A 20,090-nucleotide genomic window follows, 5' to 3' on the forward strand; every position below is an offset into this window, starting at 1 on the left:
TTCTGGCATTGTACCGGATGACTGGAATATTGCAAATGTTACTCTGCTATTTAAGAAGGGTGGGAGGCAGCAGAAAGGAAACTATAGACCTGTTAGTTTGACAACAGTGGTTCGGAAGTTGTTGGAATCGATTGTTAGGGATGAGATTACGGAGTACTTGAAGGCACATGACAAGATAGGCCAAAACCAGCATGGTTTCCTGAAAGGAAAATCATGCCTGACTAACCTACTGCAGGTACAACAGGTTATTAAGAAGGCAAACGGAATGCTGGCCTTCATTGCTAGAGGGATTGAATTCAAGAGCAGGGAGGTCATGTTGCAACTATACAGGGTACTGGTGAGGTTGCACCTGGAGTACTGTGTGCAGTTCTGGTCTCCATACTTGTGGAAGGATATACTGGCTTTGGAGGCAGTGCAGAGGAGGTTCACCAGGTTGATTTCAGAGATGAAGGGGTTAACCTATGAGGAGAGATTGAGTCGCCTGGGACTATACTCTCTGGAATTCCAAAGAATAAGGGGAGATCTTAGAGAAACCTACAAAACTTTGAAAGTAGGAAAGTTGTTTCCATTGGTAGGTGAGACTAGAACTAGGGGACATTACCTCAAGATTCAGGGGAGAAGACTTAGGACGGAGATGAAGAGAAACTGTTTTTCCCAGAGAGTGGTGTATCTGTGGAATTCTCTGCCCAGGGTAGCAGCTGAGGCTTCTTCACTAAATATACTTAAGATACAGTTAGATAGATTTTTACATAGTAGGGAAATTAAGGATTATGGGGAAAAGGCAGGTAGATGGAGCTGAGTTTACGGGCAGATCAGCCATGATCTTATTGAATGGTGGGGCAGGCTCGATGGGCCTACTCTTGCTTTTATTTCTTATGTTCTTATGTTACTGCAATTTTTTGAGGAAATTACAAGCAGGGTAGAGAAAGGAGATGCAGTAGATGTGGTGTACTTGGATTTTCAGAAGACTTTTGACAAGATGCTGCACATGAGGCTGCTTAGCAAGATAAAATTCCATAGAATTACAGGGTAGTTACTAGCTTGGGTGGAGCATTGGCTGATTGGCAGAAAACAGAGAGTGGGAATAAAGGAATCCTATTCTGTCTGGTTGCCAGTTACCAGTGGAGTTACACAGGGGTCGGTGATGCAACTGCTGCTTTTTATGATATATATCAATGATTTAGACTATGGGATTAATGATTCAAGGCTAAATTTGCTGGTAATACAAAGATAGGTGGAGGAGTGGGTAGTGTTAATGAAACAGAGAGGCTTAGATAGTTTAGGTGAATGGGCAAAGAAGTGGCAATGAAATACAATGTTGGAAAGTGTATGGTCATGTACTTTGGTGGAAGAGAAATAAACGGGCAGACTACTACTTAGGTGGGGAGAGAATTCAAAATGCAGAGTTGTAAAGGAACATGGGAGTCCTTGTTCAGGATACCCTAAAGGTTAACCTCCAGGTTGAGTCGGTGGTGAAGAAGGCAAATGCAATGTTAGCGATGATTTCTAGAGTAATAGAATATAAGAGTAGGGATGTGATGCTGAGCATAAGGCACTCGTGTGACCACACTTGGAGTATGGTGTACAACTTTGGGCTCCTTATTTTAGAAAGGATATACTGACATTGGAGAGGGATCAGAAAAGATTCATGAGAATGATTCCAGGAATGAAAGGATTACCTTATGAGGAACGTCTTGCAGCTCTTGGGCTGTATTCCCTGGAGATCATGAGAATGAGTTGGGCATCTCATAGAAACATTACAAATGTTAAAAGGCCTGAACAGAATAGAAATGGCAAAGTTATTTCCCACGGTAGTGCAGTCTAAGACAAGAGGGCACGACTTCAGGGTTGAAGGACATCCATTTAGAACACAGATGCAGAGAAATTACTTTAGTCAGAGGGTGGTAAATCTGTGGAATTTGTTGCCAAGAGTGGCTGTGGAGGCCAAGTCAATGGTTGCATTTGAGGCAGATTAGCCAGGGCATCAAAGGGTATGGGGTGAAGGCAGGGGAGTGGAGATGAGTGGAAGAATTGGATCAGCACATGATTGAATGGTGGAGCATACTCGGGCCAAATGGCCTACTTTTTGCTCCTATATCTTATGGTTTTATGGTCTTATGATCTGAAACCTGGCTGCCAATGGAGATAAGCTGTAAACAAGTATTTCAGGGTATTCTGAAAGGAACATGAAAGGTTGAATTCAACTTCTCTCACTGAGAAGTTTCATTAATAAAAACATTTGACTTTATTTTGGCTTGCATTTTTCTCGAGCTTTTGTAATTCCATGACCTGAGGTGAGCGTGCTACTGCACACTTAAACCTGCCTGCTCTTTAAATCAGCCTTGATTGGAATTGTTCATTGAATTACAACATGTCAAATCAAGTGAATCTCTGTCAGCAAAGAACATTTTGGATTTAATCATAGAATGATGCACCCTCTAGTGGATGGAGACTTCCATAACAGAAGATGATAATATTTACAGTACAGTATCTGGTTAACTACAACATTTCTGGTGCTTTTTTACAAAGCTGTCGTTATTCGGTACATCTGGTTATTGGCCTCTGGCAGAATTTATTTTACTGACTAATTAATAACCTATCAAGCTGACTGAATTATAACTGTATCTCCAATTATTGATAATCAACTATAACAAATGACTTTAATTTGTCATATTTTTATGATACAGCATGGTAACAGGCTGCTCTGGCCTGACAAGCTCAACATGCCCAATTACACCCATGTGACCAATTAACCTGCTAACCCATACGTCTTTGGAATGTGGGAAGAAACTGGAGTGTCCAGAGGAATCCCATGCAGCCACCAGGAGAACGTACAAACTCGTATCAGACAGTGCTGGGGATTGAACCTGTGTCGCTGTAAAGCATTGTGCTACTTTACTGTGCTGCCCATCTGCACCTTTTGCTTTCACTTCAGTACTATATACATGCTTTCTTACTGCAACTAAGTCAGAGCCTTTTGTCCGTGCAAGGGAGATGGTGTTGATGACTAGCTGTAGTCATATTGTGCCCTCAATGAGAAAATCCCTAAGGGACTTACAAAAGATGAAGGGGCTCTCTGAAATGTGAGTTATTAAAAAGGGTAACCAAAAGACGTATTACATTGTAGAAGAAAGAAAATTTGTCATACATTAAGATATATTACATTCTGTATAATGTTGAATCCTTTAACTTCAGATAACTTGATTTCTCTTGTCTGTATCAGTCATCCATCTTTGATATTGGTTCATATTGTTTTTTTATTCTCTCCTTTTCTTTTTTTCCTCTCTGGAACTGGAGGACATGCCCAACCTGACCTGCCAAGCATGTCTCCTTGCTCTGCAATTTGCAGCCCCTATATTCTTTCACCTATGTTCATTATGTTCTCGAGCTGCTACCATTCAGTTATTGGGCCGATAACCTTGTTTACTGCTCATCTCTCTGGTCATCTTCATTTCAGCTCTATTAGTGATGTCCCACTCCGTCACTCTTCCTGCAGCTTCTTAGTCTCTTTCCCAGGTTCAGTGAAGGGTCATAAACCTGAAGCATTAACTCTGTTTTTCCTCCCACAGATGCACCCTGAACTGTTGAGTATATATGTTTTCCAGCGTCTGCAGTTTCTTCACGATACATTAAAGAGATAGATTGAGGGTAAGTTTTAAAGGAAAGTGTTAGTCTTTAGAGAAGGAATTCCAGTCTGTCTGCTCCAAGTGGGACATGAAAGTGAAAGGAACTTGCATTTCTAGGGAAGTCCTGATGAAGAGTCTCGGCTCAAAATGCTGAATGTTTATTCCTCTCCATAGATGCTGACTGTCCTGCTGAGTTCCTCCAGCATTTTGTGCATGTTACAGTCTAGGTAATGTTGCTGAAGAAGTGTTAGGACAAATACACATATTCACATGGATGAATGTTTGATCTGTTGGATGTTGCAACTTATCTCTTAGCTGTTCATCCTTTACCGATTACATTCCTTATCACAAATTGTGGCTTCTTGACATGTCATGCTCTAAGTTAATTTCAGAACTATCTGTACAACTTCAATTTATGCATATTTATTTCAATGTGGGAGATTTGATAGAGGTATACAAAATGATAATGGGTATAGATAGGGTAAACATAAGCAGGCTTTTTCCACTGAGGTTGGGTGGGGCTACAATTAGAGGTCATGGTTTAAGGGTGAAAGGTGAAATGTTTAATGGGAACTTCTTCACTCTGAGGGTGGTGAGAGCTTCCTGCACAAGTGAAGGATGCTGAGTCAGTTTCAACATTTAAGAGAAATTTGGATAGGTACATGGATGGGAGGGTATTGAGTGCTATTGTCCAGGTGCAGGTTGATGGGACTAGGCAAGTTAACTCTAACCCTACCCTTAAATGGTCCAAAGGGCCTATTTCTGTGCTGTCATGCTCTATGACTCTAATGTATTTTTGTGTACCTTTTATGTCATACTCATATTTTAACCTGTCTTATTTTTAAATAATTCTTGGTTCTTTAGAATTATTGAAAGTTGTGTTTTTTTGTTGTCATGTTGTGCCAACACAACACGGTGAATTCCTAACATGTGTAAATGTATATGACGAATAAAGTTGTGTTTTCTCCATTCTGACTGCACCCTGCGACCCAGGAAAGCTCCGTACTCAGTTGCAGAGATGGCACGTTAGTAATGAGCAGAATGGAAAATGTGTGTTCCTTAGTATTTCAATAAATAAATTAACATGCACAAGCAATCCTACAGTTTATTCTACTTGTTACAATCAACCTCTGCACTGAACTCAGATCTAACAACATATCTACTTCAGCTTCAAGTCCACAAGATGATTTACTTAACAATGAATTCGCTCAAATCTACATACATCACACTTCATTGTGAAGTCTCTCAGTTCTGCTTTCTTTCCTGGCAACACAGTGATTGATGATACCATCTCAAATAGCTGCTCTCTGCCTGTGCTGCTGTCAGTCCCAGTTGCTGGACTGCAATAATAGGTTCATATTCTCTTCAAGTGCAGCAAAACTGCTTACTTTGCCTTTCTACGGTTCTTCAGTTTTTTTCTTTTTCTCTCTCTCAAGGTTCCTCATTTTCAGCTTAGATTCACAGTCATGATGCAGATATACTGTCAGAATATATTTCATAATTTTTATTGCAACTATGGCATATTCTATGTTTAAGGTTTTCAGTAATGCTGCTACAAGTCACACTGCTCTTAGGCTGATATCCATCCAAATACCAGTGCGGTGAAAAATTGCATTGAATTATAAAAGAAGGTAATGCTGAAAATATTCAGCCGGCCAATCAGCATTTACGGAGAGAGAAAAGTTAGAAATGAAATATATAAAATATCAAGTTGCAAAAGAATGGAGTAATGGAGAGATCGATTGAATATTCACAGTGGAAGACACTAGCAGTATGGTGGAAGTTCCAGGTGTCGGGGACATGAAGTGTGTTATCATAAGTAGAGGGAAGATTCTTAGGAAACTGAAAGGTCTGAAGGTAAAGTCATCTGGACCAGATGGTGTACTCCCAGAGTTCTGAAACAAGTGGATGAAGAGATCATGGAGACATTAGTAATTATCTTTCATTCTGGAATGAAAAATTGCAAATGTTGCTCCACTCTTCAAGGGAGAGAGACAGAAGAAAGGAAATTATAGGCCAGTTAGTCTGACTTCAGTTGTTGGGAAGATGTTGGAGTCAATTATTAAGGATGGGGTCTCAGGGTACTTGAAGGCACATGATAAAATAGGCCACAGTCAACATGGTTTCCTCAAGGGAAAATCTTGCCTGACAAAGCTGTTGGAATTCTTTGAAGAAGTTACAAGTGGGATAGACAAAGGAAAATTGTGTACTTTGATTTTCAGAAGGCCTTTGACAATGTGCCACACATGAGGATGCTTAACAAGCTACAAGTTCATGATATTACAGGAAAGATTCTAACATGGATAAAGCACTGGCTGATAGGCAGGAGGCAAAGAGTGGGGAAAAAAGGGAGCCTTTTCTGACTGTTGGTCAGTAACCATGGTATTCCAAAATGGTTTGTGCTGGGACTGATTCTTTTTACATTATATGTCGATGATTTGAATGATGGAATTGATAGCTTTGTTGCAAAGTTTGCATATGATATGAAGATAGGTGGAAGGGCAGGTAGTTTTGAGGAAGGAGGAGGGGCTACAGGAGGACTTAGACAGATTGGGATAATGGGCAAAGAAATGGCACATGGAATACAGTGTCGGGAAGTGTACAGTCATGTACTTTGGAAGAAGAAATGAAAGGGTTGACTATTTTCTAAATGGAGAGAAAATACAAAAAAAAATGTGGTGCAAAGAGACTTGGGAGTTCTTCTGTAGGATTTCCCAAAGGTTAATTTGCAGGTTGATTCTGTTAGCATTCATTTCAAGAGTACTAGAGAATAAAAGCAAGAATGTCATTTTGGAAATTTATAAAGCACTGGAGTATTATGAGCAATTTTGGGCTCCTTATAGAAACATATAACATAGAAAACCTATAGCATACTACAGGCCCTTTGGCCCACAATGCTGTGCCAAACATGTACATTTTGAAAAGGATGTGCTGAACCTCGAGAGGGTTTAAAGGAGATTCACAAAAATGATTCTAGGATTGAATGTCTTGTCATATGAAGAGCACCTGATGGCTCTGGGCTGTATTCACTAGAATTCAGAAAAGTGAGGGGTGACCTCATTGAAACCTATCAAATGGTAAAAGGCTTTGATAAAGAGGATGTGGAGAGGATATTTCCTATGGTGGGTGAGTCTAAGACCAGAGTACACAGCCTCAGAGCAGAAGAGCATCCTTTTAGAATGGAGATTAGGAGAAATTTCTTTAGCCAGGGAGTGGTGAATTTATGGAATTCTTTGCCACAGGCATCTGTAGAGGCCAAGTCTTTAGGTATATTTAAGGGAAAGGTTGAAAGATTCTTGATTGGTCTGGGCATGAAAGGATATGGGGAGAAGGCAAGAGACTGGGGCTAAGAGGAAAATTGGATCAGCCAAAATGAAATGGCAGAGCAAACTCAATGGGCCAAATGGCCTAATTCTGCTCCTATATCTTATGGTCTTATATTTAAAGCCCAAGATAGATTGGACATGGAGAGGATGTTTCCTATAGTAAAGGAGTCTAGGACCAGAGGACACAGCCTCAGTAATGAAGGATGACCCTTTAGAACAGAAATGAGGTTACTCTTTAGCCAGCGGATGGTGAATCTGTGGAATTCATAACCACAAATGGCTATAGAGGCCAAGTCATTGGGTATATTTAAAGCAGAGGCCAATATGTTCTTGATTAGTCACAGCATCAAAAGTTACTGGAAGAAGCTTGGAGAATGGGGTTGAGAGGAAAATAAATCAGCCATGATGGAATGGTGTAGTAGATTTGATGGACCAAATGGCCTAATTTTAATCCTATCTCTTATGGTCATATGATCAGAGTCAATGTCTGTAAGAGGCTGCAAACACAAATGGAGGTGATGCTGCTGAGAGAGGGTGGTGAACGTTCATTAGTGGCAATTGATCTCTCTGGAGGAGAAGCAGAAAGGAGATGAATGAAAATAAAGAGGGGAGCCAAAAAGCAGTGCAGGATCTGTGAGAGACAAACTGGAGAATCAAACATGTGGATGCCCAGCAAGATTTAATATACTTTACCACAATTAAGTCTGCTTCTTTTAATTCCGCATTTTGAATTCCACATGCTATCCTGTCATGGATAAAACAAGTGAAAGGTACATTTATTATCAAAGTAAATGTATAGAGTATAGAACCCTGAGATTCGTCTTCCTGCAGACATGCATGAAACAAAGAAACACCATGGAACCTGTTCAAAGAAAACATTGAAAACCCAATGCACAAATGACAAAAAAGTCTTTCATATCTGTTACCATTTGCAGTCAGCATAGAAGATAGATTACAGCACATTATCAGCCCTTCAGTCCACGATGTAATGCAGACATTCTAACCTACTCCAAGATCAGTCTAACCCTTCCCTTCCACAAAGCCCTTTTTTATATCATCCATATGCCTATCTAAGTTTCTTAAATGTACCTAATGCTCCTGCCTCTATCAACACTCATGATATGCTCCATGCACCCACATCTCTGTGTAAAAAAAAAACTACTTTTGACATCCCCCTATACTTTCCTCCAAAAGAAAGACATAAAAGAAGAGAAAGTAGTAGTTACTGAACTGTTTGAAGGATGCTGCCCATCACATTGTTCACTGACACCATCTTCCTCCAGATCATCCATATCATCCTGTAAGTAATCCAGGACCTATTTTTGTCAAATTTCACCAGACATCTTTTTCCTCCTGCAGTCCTTGCAGAATTTCTCAAAGGTAAGTCAATGTCCCAATCAATTGAAGTCTATATATCATGTCCTTAAAACAATATATTATGCTTGGCAATAGCAGCTCTTGCTTTAAAAAATTGTATGCTTTATCATTTCTTCAGGGCTCTTGGTGAGTCATCTGTTTATTTTATTTCAGAGCTGTTTACTAGCCTGCAATGTGATTTCTTCATCTTGACCCAGAAATGTTTGATACTCATTTGGGATAAACCGTGGATAAACTAGTGGATTTTTTTTTGTTAGCCATTTGTGCACAGGATGTGGGTGTCGCTGGCAAGACTATCACTTAATCATTCCCTAACTGCCTGGTCCCTGTGTAACACAAACATTACCTGCTATTTGTCAGCTGATGGCTGGATGTTGTCAGGGCTTCACTGCATAAAGGCAAACTAATCCATTTGCAAATTGAACTTAAGTGTATAATTATAGATGAACATCTCCACCGCTCACCTTAAGATGAAAGTCACTCATAAGGCAACTGGTTGGGCTTATGCACTGCCTTGAGGAACTCCTTTCAGTGATGTCTCAGAACATAAATTAGCACAGGTCCTTTGGCCCCCAGTGTCTGTGTCGATCATGTTGCCACATAAATTAATCCCATCTCGCTGTGCATGATCCATATCCCTCCATAGTCATATGCCTGCCTAAATGCCTCTTTTGTGTCTGCTGTACCATCAGTTTGGGCTATGATGATCAACCACTGACATCACAGCCCCACCTGTGTGAGATATGACTCTATCAGGGAGTAAGTCATCTTTCCTGATTGCAAATGACTTCAATCTTGCTGTAAGTCCTTAATGTCACATTCAATCAAATACTGCATAGGCACTGAGGGAGCTCAGGCTGTCTCACTCCTAGAATTCAGATTTGTTTCAGTCAATTTAGTTCAAGGTTGGAATGAGTTTTAGAGCCAAAAAAACATTGGCAGAACCTATCCACAAATAGGCTGCAGACAGACTTAAGTGATGCAATGGAGCTGGAGGTAAGCAATCTTTCTAATGGAGAAAATAGGAGTTGGAAGCTCAGCTTGGCAGTAGAAAGGGCACCAAGTTCCAAAGAGTATCATTTAATTGAAAACAGTGATTGATGAGCGGTACAGAAATGGTATAAGGAATACAGTTTATGATGGGTCTACAGTTATAGAGATACTTTAAGGTACTATTTTTGAAATGCTACACAAAATTGTAATTAACTCAAGAGCCACTGTATAAAATGATTGGGTAATTATAAGCTGTTCCAAATGTCATATAGTAGAGAACTACTATTAGAAGTGATTATGATTACCACTTTATACTTTAGTTTTTTTCATAAAAGTGGAAATGATCAGGTTTGACAAAAATCATGGTTTAATATACTTGCACAGCATCTCAGCTACAATTGACATGAATCTCTGATGGTCAGGGAATCTGCTGGTTGCATTTGAACACCTCAGTGGTAAACATGAGAAGTTCTGCAGATGTTGGAAATCCAAAGCAACACACACACACAAATGCTGGAGGAACTCAGCAAGTCAGGCAGCATCTGTGGAAACAAATAAACAGTCGACATTTTGGGTCGAGACCCTACTTCAGGACTAGAAAAGGAGGAGGAAGATGCCAGAATGAAAAGGTGCAGGGAGGGGAAGGAGGATAGCTAGAAGGTGACAGTTGAAGCTAGGTGGGTAGGAAAGGTAAGGGCAGGAGAGGAAGGAACATGATAGGGGAGAGTGGACCATAGGAGCAAGGGAAGGAAGAGGGGACCTAGGGTAAAATGATAGGCAGGTGAGAAGAGTTATGAAGCCAGAGTGGGGAATACAAGTGGGGAAGGGAAGGGAATTTGTTTTTACTTAAAGGAGAAATTAATATTCATACCATGAGGTTGGAGGCTACTCAGACGAAATATAATGTGTTGTTCCTCCACCCTGATGCTGACCTCATTGTGGCATGCGAGGAGTCCATGGACTGACATGTCATCTCAATGGTATACCACTTACTTAAAAGGAATGTAAGAACATTCAAATATAGTGGATGCAATATTCAAATAAACTGTGAATGGATATTTGAAAATCAATGGGCAATAGAAGCTAATACCAGTAGCTAAGACCTGTACATCAGTATTTGGCTGGGGAAAAATTGTAACAGGAATTAGCCAGCAGGGGAGAAATTTCGTAGACATTGACTCATGGAGAACTAAGGTCCTTGGCAAGAACACACTTTATCCTTACTTTAGCCAGTAAAGAATTTCTTTATTCTCATTTGATATTAGTCCAAGTACATTTTTTCAGTACCATTTCCAGTTACAGGCACTTCCATATTATTTCATATTCCAGATGATTGTTGCTTGATCCCTTGGCATTGGAAGTTTTATTCACAACAAAATGATTTTCTGTTAATAACATCTAAACATTACTGAGTGACACTTATTCTGCTGTGTCCAGATGTGATTTCTGGCTAATAATTGTAATATGTCATACATGTGAGTTCAGTCAAGGATAACTTGATGTTAGATCATAAGACATAAGAGCAGAATTAGACCATCTGGTTCATTCCATCACAGCTAAGTTATCCCTCTCTCAACACCATTCTCTTACCTTTGGCACTCTTACTACTCAGGAACCTGTCAACCTCCGCTGTAAAAGGATTTACAAGGATGTTGCCTGGATTGAAGGGCGTGCCTTCTGAGAATAGGTTGAGTGAACTTAGCTATTTCTCCTTGGGGTGACAGAGGATGAGAAGTGACCTGATAGAGATGCATAAGATGATGAGAGGTATTGATCATGTGGATAGCCAGAGGCTTCTTTCCCCAGAACTGAAATGGCTAACACAAGGGGGCATAGTTTTATGGTACTTGGAAGTAGGTACAGGGGGATTTGCGAAGCAAGTTTTTCACACAGAGTGGTGGGTGTGTAGAACGCACTGCAAGTGACAGTGGTAGAGGTGAATACAATAGGGTCTTTTAAAAGACTCTTAGATAGGTACGGGAGGCTTAGAAATAAAAAAGGGCTATGTGGTAGGGAAATTCTAGGCAGTTTCTAGAGTAGGTTTCATGGTTGGCACAACATTGTGAGCCAAAGAGCCTGTAATGTGTTGTAGATTTCTATGTTCTGTGTTCTAAATATACCCAATGACTTGGCCTCCACGCTGTCTTTGACAGATCCACCACTCTGGCAAAAGAAATTCCTCCCCATCTCTGTTCTAAAGGGATATTTTTCTATTCTGAGGCTGTGCCTTCTGGTGATTGATTCTTCCACTATGGGAAGCATCCTCTCCACATCCATTCTATCTAGGCCTTTCAATATCTGATAGATTTCAATGAGATCCCCTATCACAGTTCTAAATTCCATCAAGTACAGGCCCACAGCCATCCAACACTCCTCATAAATTGTTTCATTCTCGTGAACCTCCTCTGGAAACTGCCCATTGTCAGCATATTCTTTCTTAGATAAGGGGCTCAAAACTTCTCACATTACCTGAAGTGCGGTCTGACCAATGTCTTATAAAGCCTCAGCATTACACTTAATTCTTCTTAAACCCATCACCCCTACTGGCCCATAGGCCACTGCCAGCAGCTCACCAGAATGCTCTCTCCTGGGCCAGTCTGTCAAGTTTTTCCAGGTGTAGCCATATTCTTGTTGTAGCCTTTCTCTCCCTGCAATTAAATCTTTGGAGCTTCTCTTTGTTTTTCTGTAGCACTGGTTTTTTATGAGATGCAGTAGTTAGCTCCATGCTCTTTTCGCAGCTGGGCTTGGGACTGTCAATGTTCAACATAACACTGCTGCTTTAAAATTTTAGTCCTTTTGAAATTAATGCTAACAATGCATCTGCCTTCCTCACCAGTGACTCAACCTTCAAGTTAATCTTTAAGGAATCCTGCACAAGGACACCCAAATCCCTTTGCACCCTTGATTTCTGAATTAGCTCCTTTTAGAGAAGTCTACCCATTTATTCCTTCTATCAAAGTGCATGACCATACACTTCACTATGCTATATTCCATCTGTCATTTCTTTGCCCATCTTTCCAATCTGTCCAAGTTCTTCTGCAGACTCTTTGCTTCCTCAACACTACCTGCCGATCCACCTTTCTTCATATCAACCACAAATTTGGCCATAAACCCCATCATCATATTCCAAATGCTACCTGCAATTCATTAATTCTGGATGAATGGAAACAGGAAATGCAGTGTAGCTGGAGCATGCTATTAGTAAAAATAATTCTGCTTAAATTTTAGTTGAATGTGATTTCAATTAGTTCAAACGAATGAGGTTAGTGAGCATTGCATAAGCAGGAATCCCTGTAAATAATGTCAGCATTTCATAAAATAGATTCACATTACTGAGAATCTTAAAAGGGAAGGCTTTTATACAGTTTTACTGAACTCCATATGTAAACACAAGCATGCTGTTGCTGGTACATTGATTATTGTGTGCAATTAATATTATGCCGTAAGTATACAAAAAATAATTGAATTCCTGCTTGCATGTAATATCAAGCTGGACACAGTTCCTCTTTGAATTATTTTCACTAGCTAGAGTACACCAATCCCTGTAAACCATTAGCAGGTGAACCTCATGGCTCTGACTGCTTCAATTACCAACAGATATTTTTTGATAAAGGATCTTCATCTGGCAATGCGTGCACTAATGACGTTCAGTGCAGATCATTTTGGTCAAATACATCGAAATTTGTGCTTTCGACAACATTGCTGAGCCATGCATTGATGAAATCAGTTAACTGCTTGAAGAAATGTTTCACATGAACGTCAGTAACAACTTGTTTTTCTCACCAACTCATACTTTGATTTACTTCCATTATCCTTTATTTCTCCAAAATTGTCATACCAAATCGCACAGCTCTCAGGAAGATGATTCAAGGAAAGAAAAACTTGAAGGCTGGGAAGGGTTGGTAGTGGGTTTGAGGGATGGTATAATGAAGGTCAGTGAACGTGCAGTGGACCTCAGTAAATCCGAACTTACTACTGACTGGCTTCTGACTTTCCTTGGAAGATCTGCTCAAGCACATTTTCTTCAGCTGAATAATCTTCCTTGTGGAATCCAGAAAAAAAATGCAGAGTCAAGAAAGACGGAATTTATGTTGGATTGTTTGAGATCTAAATATCCTGTAAACTAATTAGAACTGCCTTCAGCTACAATTTAAGTCTGATTTCCTAAAGCATCTCTCACAGTCAATGAAATGAAAATCAAAAAAGAAAACTGTAGATGCTGGAAATCTTAAGCAAAATAAAACTGCAGGTCAGGTCACATCCATAAGATAAACAGAGTCAATGTTTCAGAACTGATGAAGGGTTGACGATGTGTCACATTTGGTATCCACAACCCTTCCCCCCACCCCTCACCACCCCCGGTACAGAATTCAATAAGATTGTGGCTGAGTGTTTTACTTAACCTTATGTTCTCACCCTATTCCAATTCCATTGATTCTACTAAATCTACCCAGTTTTGAATATACTCAATATTTGAATAATATCAAACCGCTGAGATAAACAAAAATGCCACGGTTTCCTTTGAGGTAATTCCTTAGTTCAATATAAAATATCCAGCCCTTATACTGAGGACTGGTTCCTGCTTTTCCAGTCAGGGGGACACCACCTCTCAATGTTTACCCTATTCAAGTCCTTTAAGAATTTTGAAGAACTCATAATGTGTCTTTTTTAAAAATTTTGTGCAATAAATAATATTGTAGTTGGGTTTCAGTTATTCATATTCATAAAATTAAAAATTGAGTTAGTTCACAAAAATTTACAATGCTTAAAAAAGCTTTTGGATATGTACATGGATAAGAAATGTTTAGAGGAATATGGGCCAAACACAGGCAAATTGGATCTTGGTCTGCATGGAAAAGTTGGGTCATAAGGCCCTGTTCTGTACTGTATCATTCAATTAATCTAGAAATAGACAATGATTATAACCAAGGGGGAGGAGATATAGAAGACTGAAGACTCACATTTATAATTCAGGAACAGGATCTTCCTATTTGGCATCAAATTTCTGAATGACCATAAGCTATAGGAGCAGAATTAGCCCATTTAGCCCATTTGACCCATTGAGTCTGCTCTTCCATTTCGTCATGACTGATCTATTTCCCTCTCAGCTCCAATCTCTTGCCTTCTCCCCGTAGCCCTTCATGCCTTGACTAATCAAGAATCTACTAACCTCTGCCTTAAATATACCCAATGAATTGGCCTCCACAGCTGCCTGTGGCAACAAATACCACAGATTCACCACTCTCTGGCTAAAGAAATTCCTCATCTTAGTTATAAGTCAACTTTTATTGTCATTTTGACCATAACTGCTGGTATAGTGCATAGTAAAAATTAGACAATGTTTTTCAGGACCATGGTGTTACATGACACAGTACAAAAAACTAGACTGAACTATGTAATAAAAAGAGAAAGCTACACTAGACTACAGACCTACACTGGACTGCATAAAGTGCACAAAAAAGTGCAGGCATTTACAATAAATAATAAACAGGACAGTAGGGCAAGGTGTCAGTCCAGGCTTCGGGTATTGAGGAGTCTGATAGCTTGGGGGAAGAAACTGTTATATAGTCTGGTCGTGGGAGACCGAATGCTTCGGAGCCTTTTCCCAGATGGCAGGAGGGAGAAGAAATTGTATGAAGGGTGCATGGGGTCCTTCATAATGCTGTTTCCTTTGTGGATGCAGCGTGTAGTGTAAATATCCGTGATGGTGGGAAGAGAGACCCCGATGATCTTCTCAGCTGACCTCACTATCCGCTACAGGGTCTTGCGATCTGAGATGGTGCAATTTCTGAACCAGGTAGTGATGCAGCTGCTCAAGATGCTCTCAACACAACCTCTGTAGAATGTGATGAGGATCGGGGGTGGGAGATGGACTTTCCTCAGCCTTCACAAAAAGTAGAGACGCTGCTGGGCTTTCTTTGCTATGGAGCTGGTGTTGAGGGACCAGGTGAGATTCTCCATCAGGTGAACACCAAGAAATTTGGTGATCTTTACGATCTCTACCGAGGAGCAGTCGATGTTCAGCGGGGAGTGATCGCTCCGTGCCCTCCTGAAGTCAACAACCATCTCTTTTGTTTTGTTCACATTAAGAGACAGGTTGTTGGCTCTGCACCAGTCCGTTAGCTGCTGCACCTCCTCTCTGTAAGCTGACTCGTCGTTCTTGCTAATGAGACCCACCAGAGTCATGTCATCAGCGAACTTGATGATATGGTTCGAGCTGTGTGTTACAGCAGTCGTGGGTCAGCAGAGTGAACAGCAGTGGATTGAGCACGCAACCCTGGACATTCCTCTATTCTGAGGCTATGTCCTCTAGTCTTAGACTCCCACCATAGGAAACATAGTCTCCTCATCCCCTCTGTCAAGGCCTTTCAACACTGAATAGGTTTCAAAAAGATCCCTCCTCGTTCCTCTGAATTCCAGTGAGTACAGGCCCAGAGGCATCAACACTCTTCATATGATAAGCCTTTCAATCCTAGAATCATTTTTGTGAACGTCCTTTGAACCCTCTCTAATGTCAGCACATCCATTCTTAGATAAAGGGCTAAAAACTACTCATAACACTCTGTGAGGCCTCACTAGTGCGTAATAAAGCCTCAACATTACATCCTTGCTTCTATGTTCTAGTCCTCTTGAAATGAAGGCTAATGTCGTATTTGTCTTCCTCACCACTGACTCAACCTGTAAATTAACCTTCAGGGAATCCTGCACAAGGACTCCCAAGTCCCTTTGCACCTTTGATCTTCCAATTTAGAAAACAGTCTACTATGCTTATATTTCATTTACTGAAGTGCACAACCTTATGCTTCCCGACATGGTACTCAAAACTCATGAAAACTATCTCATTATTCCTTTTGTGTTTGCATGATTTATTTTGAAATTTATAGTAACTTTACATTTTTACACTCTGCAAAACAACATACTTCATGTCATATAAGTCAGTAATAAATTTGAATCTGATTCTAAATAAATTGAATGCAGTAGAACAGACAGGCCTTCATGACAGCCATATAACTAAAAGCTGCTGCACCAGCACAAAACAGCTTAACAATATTTTTATCTGACTGTTATGTTATTTTTCTGATTAACCTTCCTGTTTTTTTTACTTCACTCTGACAGGTTTTGCCAAGCTTTAGGACTTCATGGCTGGTAAAATAGAAGCTTCTATACATTCAGAGAACAGAGACTGTTTCACGAATTAGAAACTACATTATAATTAATTCCCAATCAAAATCTGTGTGGCATAATCCAGAAGCTTCACCAGAAAACTGCACCTAATGGTGAAAACTGTCTAAATATTCATTCTCAATGGAACACAACAAAATCCAAAAATTGCATTTAACAGACGCTTGCTTCTTTGAGTCTTAATACAAAGTTTCAATATATTTAATCAATCCTGCACATCAGGCAGTCTTTTAGTCATAGATACCATAGATTTTGTTTCTCTCTCCATAGATCCATCCTGACCTGTTCAATACTTACAGCAATTGTAGCTTCAATTGAGTATTTTCAGAAACTGCAATGAACTTAAGTTTTGCAACTTTTATGATAACATATTTTGCTTTGCACAGTATATAAACACTTCTCCAAGGATCGTTACCTTGTCTGAGATCCCAAGATAGATGCTGTCTAGAGTTTAGCCACTGGTAAATCTTCAATGGTGGTAGAGGAAATGATGACACATCACAATAGCAATGAAGGATCTCAGTTTTCTTTTATCCCGTGCCACTGGACCCTGACCCCGATCTGTCAAGGACGGTGGTGGCTGCTCATGCATCAGCCTCCCCACATTAAACAGCCATGCACAGGCATTCTCCATTAAAAGACAATCCACTAGGAGATTATACTCTACTCCAATGATCGCACTACTACTATACAAACAGGACACGGCATAAATTGAATTAGACGTGTATGTGACAAGGGCAAACAATAACTAAGGGGGTCTTTAGTCTGTGTACAAGCATCGTAGTAGTCAAAAAGTGAATGAATATGGTGTATAAGAAATAGCTTCTAAATCTTTAAATTGAGGTATTATTTTTGGTACCCCCCACTCTGCTGGAATAACAGGGGTAAATTTAATGCAATCTGTATGATTAAAAGGGCAAAAGAAAAAAACTTGCTGCAAGATCTTGGTGTCAGTCCGAATTCCTACACGAGAAGAGGCAGAAACTCTCATGAGAGGGAGACAAGTGCTTGGGTGATTATTTGAATTGCTGCAATCTACAAGGCTATGGATCAAAAGCAAAAGATCGGAGAGTTCTTTCATGACCATAATCAGAACAATCAGCAGAGTGACATCCTCCTCTGTTGTAAATTGCTATAGATTATGAGATCCAGGCTTATTATCATTAACTCCCTCAGCACACTGCTGCTCAAATGTCTACAATTTTTTTACGTGATGAATCTTGTTTACACACAGATTATAATACAAACACTGCAGTATTCCAATTAATTATATCAACTCCTTCACATTAGCACCTGAGCTGCATTTTTAATTAACGCAGGGGATTTTGAAGTCTTGATTAGTTTTTCTGCCAAAGTTGCATTATCAGATTAGATTTAGGTGCAATTTTCCAAAAGGCAAATGACAAAACTCTGAAATACAGCCAAATGCACATTTCAGCATCGGTACAGAATTTCACACTGACTATACACTCAATGGACACTTTATTAGGTACACTTGCTCGTTAATGCAAATATCTAACCAGCCAATCATGTGGCAACAACTCAATGCATAAAAGCATGCAGACATGGTCAAGAGTCTCAGTTGTTTAAATTCAAATGACTTTGACTGTAAGATGATTGTTGTTGCCCTTAGGGTGGTTTGAGTGTCTCAGGAACTCCTGATCTCCAAGGATTTCATGCATAACATTCTCTGGAGCTTACAGAGAATGGTGAGAAAAAACGGCACATCCTGTGAGCAGCAGTTCTGCGGGTGAAAACGCCTTGCTAAAGAGAGTGGTCAAAGGAGAATAGCCAGACTGGTTCAAGCTGACAGTAATTCAAACAGTGGTACGCAGAAGGCAGAATATGTTGAACCTTAAAGTGGATGGCTACAGCAGCAGAAGTGCACACTGGGTTCCATTCCCGTACCTAATAAAGCAGCCACTGAGTTTAAGTACAAAGCTGCTGTCGTCATTGGGAAGGCAAAACAAAGAACAAATGCCAAGTCACTGAAATCTTCAGCAATTTTAATAATTAATGTAGTGATTAAGACAAAGGCAAGAGGCAAAGTCACAGCAGATACCTTATCAATTACTAAGACAATTATTTATTGTGTAAATGAATGCAAAAGAAAAATTATAGATCTATTCAAACAAATTATAAATGAAGGCATTTTCAGCAATGTAGCAGTCCAAACAGCACTTTGCTTTCCATTCAATTAATAATTATTGGAGTTAAAGCTTTTAATTATGTTCACAAAGAATCCAGCTGCTGTTGCCCTGTAATTTGGTTCTATTGAATCTGCTGCCAGAGGAATTCTTCGATTTCACCTGTCTGGCTGGTATTTCTGAAAAGAAGAGAAATACAATCCACATTACAAAGTTCACCAACTGCTGTACCAATTCCAATTACCTTGAGAATAACAAACAGACGGGAGCACTTTACAGGAAAGGAGAACTGGAGATGGTGGGGGTGAATGAAGAATGGATAATTAGAGGACGGGGAATCAGAGTGGGCAGGAGGGTGGCAGGGTTTGGAACTGGAGACAGCAACAGAATGTGGGGGGGGGGGGGGGGAAGGGGATAATGGGAACGTCTACAATAAAAGGTGCAGAAAGCCCTCCTCACCATTGAGCACATTTACAAAGAGTGCTGCCACTAGAAAGCAGCATCCATCATCAAGGACCCCCATCATCCAGGTCATGCTCTCTTCTCTCTACTACCATCAGGTGGGAAATATGTTCCATACCACCAGTTAATAACCTACAACCATTACGTCCCTGGACTGCTGTGGATAAGTTCACTCATCACAACTGATTCCACAGCCTACATATGCTTTCAATTTGCATTTTTATTTTACAAAAATGATCCTCTTTTGCACTTTTTTGTCAGTCCTTTATGTATGGTTTTTCATAAATTCTATTGCATTTCTTTATTTTCTTGTAAATGCTTGTAAGAAAATGAATCTCAAGGTAGCATATTGTAACATGCGTACTTTGTAATAGATTGAACAGAGGAATGGACAGGTAAAGAGGGTCGGTAACAGAAGATTGAGGGGTAGAGGACTGGAGGAAAGAAGCTAAAGGCAATAAAAGACAGATCAGTTGGCAAAGAACAGGCAAGGTATGTGGGTGAGGGGTTGAAACTGGGAGGGGAGAATAGATTTGGGCAAGGGAGGCAAGAAAAGAAAAAGCTAATACTTTCAGTTGGGCGTCCACTTACCCCACAATCCCACTTACCCCTTGTGCAGCTCTTGCACCATTCACAATGCAGAACATTCCATCACAGTGCAGTGAGGTTATTCTGGTGTTGTACTATAAATGCTGCCTGAATGGGACTTATATTTCTGTAATTCTGTTCACTTGGAAAAGCAGCATGTTACTCAGTCCATCAAGCTACTCAATAACTGACCTAATCTTGATCTCAGCACCCACTTCTTACTCTCTCCCCACTGTCTCTCATCTCTTTGTGGTTTAATCTTTTAATATTTGCCTAGATTATAGTCAATGACTCCACATTCACAGGTCTTAATTAATTAGATACAGCACAGTAGTAACAAGCCATCCAGCCCAACAAGCCTGCACCACCCAATTACCCCATGTGATTAA

General features: G+C 40.1%; 1 protein-coding gene and 1 long non-coding RNA gene across 3 annotated transcripts in view; one reads left to right on the forward strand and one right to left on the reverse strand.

Annotated features, from left to right (window-relative positions):
• The window catches only part of LOC140739219 (uncharacterized), a 136,433-nt gene that overhangs the window by 67,391 nt on the left and 48,952 nt on the right, over positions 1 to 20,090 (forward strand). The window contains exon 3 of one of the 2 annotated variants that reach the window (XR_012101579.1): positions 8,236 to 8,332. This is a non-coding gene — a long non-coding RNA (uncharacterized lncRNA). Of the gene's footprint in view, positions 1 to 3,569; positions 3,622 to 8,235; positions 8,333 to 20,090 lie in introns of those variants that run through there. The other variant, XR_012101581.1, reaches the window with a different exon arrangement.
• Positions 18,494 to 20,090, reverse strand: part of atox1 (antioxidant 1 copper chaperone) — a 30,898-nt gene continuing 29,301 nt past the window's right edge. The window contains exon 4 of the mRNA XM_073067316.1: positions 18,494 to 18,830. The gene's annotated coding sequence lies outside the window, so the exon portion shown is untranslated. The remainder of the gene's footprint in view (positions 18,831 to 20,090) is intronic.

The sequence above is a fragment of the Hemitrygon akajei genome, chromosome 15 (genome assembly GCF_048418815.1).
Source record: "Hemitrygon akajei chromosome 15, sHemAka1.3, whole genome shotgun sequence".
In the NCBI taxonomy this organism is placed as follows: domain Eukaryota; kingdom Metazoa; phylum Chordata; class Chondrichthyes; order Myliobatiformes; family Dasyatidae; genus Hemitrygon; species Hemitrygon akajei.